Source organism: Aythya ferina (genome assembly GCF_964211825.1).
Source record: "Aythya ferina genome assembly, contig: HAP1_SCAFFOLD_29, whole genome shotgun sequence".
Taxonomy (NCBI): Eukaryota; Metazoa; Chordata; class Aves; order Anseriformes; family Anatidae; genus Aythya; species Aythya ferina.
Window position 1 is genome coordinate 1,931,160 of NW_028181463.1, and position 6,000 is coordinate 1,937,159.

General features: G+C 46.9%; 1 pseudogene across 1 annotated transcript in view; it reads right to left on the reverse strand.

Moving 5' to 3' along the window:
* LOC311427974 (olfactory receptor 14C36-like) overlaps positions 1 to 5,757 on the reverse strand; it is a 52,122-nt pseudogene extending 46,365 nt beyond the window's left edge. Inside the window, exon 1 of the transcript in view lies at positions 5,432 to 5,757. The product of the transcript in view is annotated as an olfactory receptor 14C36-like (transcript). The remainder of the gene's footprint in view (positions 1 to 5,431) is intronic.
* Between the last annotated feature and the right edge of the window lie 243 nt (positions 5,758 to 6,000).

Sequence of the window (6,000 nt, forward strand, 5' to 3'; positions counted from 1 at the left end):
CTTACGGTTAGACAGATGAATGTCCCCTTTTTCACCTGCCTGTCTAGACCCATGCATTTCCCATGGTTCTCCTAGTTTGCCCTCCCCTTACTCTTTATTCATTCAGACTGCTCTCACCAACCCAGTTGCTGCTTTGAGTTTCAGTGAGTTCAAGCTCACCCATCTCTCAGCAGTCTTTCTAATGCTTTCCTTAGCAAAACACTCATCATTTATCATTGAATTAGTATGATATGGATTAATATTAACACAATTATCCGAAATTTCCTACTAATCACTGAAAAATACATCATGTAGAGTCATCCTTTTGGGAAGGTAAACATCACTGGAGGCAACAAAATAAGGAACTTGAGCTTTGCTGTTTTGAAAATTGCAGCATGATTTCCTGTTGTTTGTTTTGAAATAGGAAAAACCCTGCTCTTCCCACCTAAGCAGGGCTTCAAAGGTCAAAACCTAGACCAATACCTATAGGAGAATGATGTTCTAAACTGAAACACAACAAAATTCAGCCTTTAAAATGAAGAAAGATTTTTATTAGATGCTCTTTGAAATCTTCCCCCTTAACTACAACATGAAAGGTCTCCAGTTAGCTGAACAAGTCTTGAATACTTGAAGAAAGTGGTGGGAGAGACATGGCTCCTTAGGAGTTTCTGTGTTTTAATGAGTTCCATGGTGTATTTTGGTGCTGAGTCAATGAAACTTCGGTACTGAGAGGAGAATGATGCAAGTGAGCGAAAAAACAAACTCAAAAGGAAAAGCTGAAGTGACTTGGAGTATTAATGGGCCCCACTGAAGGCTGTTACTAACAAAGCCTCCCCAGGGACGTGTTAGTGCAGATAATTGGAGGCCATAGTTACAGACAGGCAAAGCACTGTGCTGAGAAAAGTCTTGGTTGGTTTTGGTGAAGCAAAAGGTCTAAAGCCTGACCCCAGTCACTGTGAGGGGAGATCCTGCACCCCCCTGTCTGGCTCAGGACTTTTCCTGGAGGTCTGAGGAATGTGGTGGGCAGTGTGATGCCATGAGAAGAACACTGGTATGACACCACCCTGCCTCTGCACAGGGTTGCAAGGAAGCAAAGAGGCTGCACTGCAATGACTATATCTAGTTTACTCATAAGCTCTAGCCAAAGTGATAGGGCTGTTGGGTCCTTCCTTTCTTGCCAGCAATCTGCCTTCTCCTCTGCATGTTTTAATATGCTGTCCCACACTTTATCCTATTTCCTGGAAGTCTGCAGACAGCCATCTCTCTTCACCACCTTACTCTCATGCCAGCATTTCCATCATTTCACTATCTCATCAACTCTCACCAGCTGTTCCTTGAAAAACGAAGCTAAAGTCACATCACAGATACTCAGCAGCATCTTCCAAGCCATGGGCCTGCTGCTGGCCTTGCAGCTTCTTGGCTAGACACAGCCAAGCCTTGTGCCTGCTGCTGCCCACTCATGGACTCAAGCAGAAGGGACAGGACAACCCATATGGGGGCCTTCTTTCTGTCTGGGTCCTCCTGACTCTGGAGGCAGAGGGGATCCCCCAGTCAGCATGCCAAGAAGGTGCCTTCTGCTGGCCTAGCAGGGTCACTGCCACATGTCAGCCCAAAAGTGCAGCTCCCAGGTCTATGTCAAGACACAGGACTGTCACCTGCCACCTCCAGACACAAGTGACCTCCCAGTCCCTTTCTGTGACATGTTCCTGCTACTGCCCTATCAAGTGCAGAGACAGAAGTGACCTCACAGTCACTGCCATGGTCACATTCCTCCTGCTGGGGCAGAAGATCCTGAGGCAGAGCTGAGCTTTCTCTAGCCCCCTTGGTATCTCTTTTTACTTTCTGGGTTAGAGATTATGCAAAGTTTTAGTGGGATTGTTTGGTGTTCTGCTTTTTCTCTCACGTCTGTGTTTGAGGTATGGACAAGCTCTGTGGTTTACGGGTGTTTTACATCTGCCAAGGAGTTTAGGGTTAAATAGAGCATTTTAATGTTAGTGGTAAGTGAAGGGATTACGGTTATCAAGAGAGAAAATTGATTCCTTTCAGAGTGTTGTAGTAGCATTTAGGTTTAGGGATTAAAATCACTGTTTCCAGTAAGGTAAGGTAAGTAAGTAAGTAAACATACATTACTGTTTTAAGTCAGTGTTACTGCAGCATTGGCATTGCATGAATGCTCTTACCTCTATGAAGTCATTAATTTCTGCTGGCCATGTGTGGTGGTTTTACTCAGGTGGGCAGCCGAGCTCCACCACAACCGCTCTCTCACTCCCCCTCTCCTCAAAGAGGAAGGGGGAGAAAATACAACACAGAGAACTCGAGTTTAGAGATGAGAAAGGTTTAATTAAAGGGAAAAGGAATGGGGAGGAAAAACAGAGACAAAAGAAACAATCAGTCTGCGCGGAAGCACAGAGAGAGAAAAAATTATTCTCTACTTCCCATCAGCGAGCGGTGTTCGGCCACGGCCTGGGAAGCAGGGCCTCAAAACGCGTAGTGGTTGTTCAGGAGGAACAGCCCCCTCCCCCACGAGAGCCCCCCTTTTATTGCTGAGTGTGACATCAGGTGTTATGGAATATCCCTTTGTTGGTTTTGGTCAGCTGTCCTGGCAATGTCCCCTCCCCATCACTTGCCCACCCCCACTGCTGGCTCTTGGGGGCTCAGAAGGAGTCCTGATGCTGTGCCAGCACTATGCAGCAATAGACGCAACACTGGAGTGATATCAGTGCTGTTCCAGCTACGAGTGCAGAGCACAGCACTGTGCGGGCTGCTGCAGGGAAAAGGTGACTCCAGCTCAGACAGACCCAACACACAGATACTCCACTGAAATCAACAGTTGGACATAAATGTCCATTGCACCAGTTCCCACCTTAGGCTGCACGGAGGCACATAATTTTTTATTATTATTGTTATTATTATTATTATTATTGTTGTTGTTGTTGTTATTTTGTTTTATTTTATTTTATTTTATTTTATTTTATTTTATTTTATTTTATTTTATTTTATTTTATTTTTTTGAAACAAACAACTGTAAACCATGTTACAATTTGCTGAAAAATAGAACAAACTCCTCAGCTGTGTGCCCAGTCCAGGCTGCCTCTAGGCAACTTCACATTCCAAAAGGAAGAAGTAGAAATTAGATGGACAAGAAATTAGATTTATTTTGTTTGTTTGTTTGTTTGTTTATTTTATTTTATTTTATTTTATTTCAAGATAAAATATTTTATACAGCTAGATTGGAAATGCTAAATAGAAAAAGAGTTGAGGAGCTGCCTAAGGACATGATTAGATAAACTTGTTAAACATGGTCAAATTTGAACTCCCTGATGGTCAGAGACTAACTGGGTAGGTTAGAGGGATCAGAATGATCAAAGGTTTGCAGTGGGCAAATCTGGAGACCAATGGGAAGTGCATAGGTCCAGACAGAGAGCTGGAAAGGGAACTTCCAACACTGTCAGTTTAATCAGGACCAGTGGAAGATTATGGCCTTAAATGCACATCAGAATCAACAGAGTAGTGCAAGTGCAGGGGAAGAACGGTATTTCTTTTTCTGCAGTGAATATACATCCTGGAAATTCTCATTTTGTGACAACAGAAATTCAACTTAATGTGGGGCACTTTGTGGAAAGGATTCACCCAAATCCCTTCAAGTGATGACGATTAGGTGCTCTATTCCTTAAATACTGAAGGAATGCACAGGATTTGGGGCAAAGCTTTGCTGTCTGATCATAAGCAACCAGTTCCACCTCTAGATACTCGGCTGCATCTGAGGAACTTCCCTGGACTGGCCGCTGTCAGAGAGGAACTGCAGGAGACCCTTGGGGCTACAGATTGAGCCAGGTGGACTTGCCAGGGCACCTCTACTGCCAGTAGTAGTCTCTGTCCCTGTAACAGCAGCCCAGCCCAGCACAACAAACCCCATCAAAGACAAGTCGGGGGCTCTTGAGAAATGGTCATCCATCTGAAATGGTCATTTCGAGCATTGGTCATACATGTACAGCATTGGTATCACACCAGTGTTTTGTCCATTGCTGAGCAATACTGGCACAGCATCAGGACTCCATCAGGCTTGGGTTGCTTTGGTTTCCACCAGTCACTGCACAGGAGATGGAGGTCCATGAAGCTTCACGACCTCTTGTCTCATGCCTGGGAGATCCCCAGCACAGAGTGCCTGTGCCCCGCAGGGCCAGCCCCGCTCCCCAGGCCAGCACAAGAGGCCTGGCCCAGCCACAGAGCAGCTCCACATTCCTCTCCAGGATGCCATTTGCCATCAGACCCAGCACCAGTGGGACAGTCCCAGGACAGTCAAAGGCCAGTTACTGTTTGCTGGGCAATGTGGAACCAGGAAGGGAGCTCCCAGACCAGCCCTTGGTCTTTCACTGGTCACTTTGGGACTCTGATCCTGCTGCTGGCCATGGCCATGGCCAGGGAAGCAGCAGCCCCGACCCGAAGGCAGCAGAGAGGCAGAGCCCAGCGGGCAGTGAGGGGCAGCCCCGAGGGCCACCAGGGCTGCTCCTGCATGTGGCAGCTGGGCTTTTGGTCCTGAGCCCCTCCTGCGTGCTGGCACTGCTCCCCCAGCTCCAGAGTTGTGAAGAGACAGCAGCTGAAAGTAGTTAATTTATCCTGGATTCTTTATTTTCTTTATCTACACAGAAAGACAAGTTCTATAGTTACATGGCAAAGCATTTGGTCAAAAATAAAAAGAAATAATTAACAGATAGGAAACTTAGAATATCATTAATATATGATAAAAACAAGTTTCAGAAAATGGTATAAAAGAAAATAATAAGAAAAGACTGTTCTAACATATTGTCAGAAAAACTTTGAGTCCGGTTAGGACATTAGTCCATTATTAAGATGAAGAACTATGTATCCAAAGAGTTTCTGCAAGGCATTCTTGAGCTCCTGGTTCCTCATGCTATAGATGAGGGGCTTCATGGCTGCAGGAACCACAGAGTATAGAACTGCAACCACGAGGTCCAGGGATTGGGAGGAGATGGAGGGGGGCTTCAGGTAGGCAAACATGGCAGGGCTGATAAACAGCGAGACCACAGCCAGGTGAGGGAGACACGTGGAAAAGGCTTTGTGCTGGCCCGGAGAAGAGGGCATCCTCAGCACCACCCTAAAAATCTGCACATAGGATAGCACAATGAAAACAAAACAACCGAATGCTAGACAGACACTAAGTAAAATAAGCCCAAACTCCCTGAGGAACAACTTTGAACAGGACAGCTGGAGGATTTGAGGAAGTTCACAGAAGAACTGATTAAGCTCATTGCCTTGACAGAGGGGCAGGGAAAATGTAGTGGCTGTGTGCAGGACAGCATTGAGAAAGCCACTGCCCCAGGCAGCTGCTGCCATCTGGGCACAAGCTCTGCTGCCCACGAGGCTCCCGTAGTGCAGGGGCTTGCAGATGGCAACGTAGCGGTCGTAGGCCATGATAGTAAGGTTATAATACTCTGCTGATATGCAGAAGAGAAAGAAAAAGACCTGTGCAGCACAGCCTTGATAGGAGATGTCCCTGGTGTCCCAGAGGGCATTGGCCATGGCTTTGGGCAGAGTGGTGGAGATGCAGCCCAGGTCCAGGAGGGCGAGGATGAGGAGGAAGAAGTACATGGGGGTGTGGAGGCGGTGGTCACAGGCTACGGCGCTGAGGATGAGGCCGTTGCCCAGGAGGGCAGCCAGGTAGATGCCCAGGAAGAGCGCGAAGTGCAGGAGCTGCAGCTCATGCGTGTCTGTGAATGCCAGCAGGAGGAACTCGCTCACAGAGCTGATGTTGGACATTTGCTGTCCATACACATGCTTACCAGGTAAAGAGCAAAATGCAGAAGAATGTTAAAACAGAGTTCTCTGAGGAAAACCTATTGTGTCTCTTAAAGCAGCCCGTAACCCGAGCATCTCTCTTTGAATGAAAATCTTTTGGCATCTCTCCTGCTTGAGCTGCGGCTGGTGCTGGCTGAGAGTGGCACTGGGAACAGGGGCTGCTGTAGGCTGCAGAGGAGTCCTCTCTGCTATACAGCAGGAAGG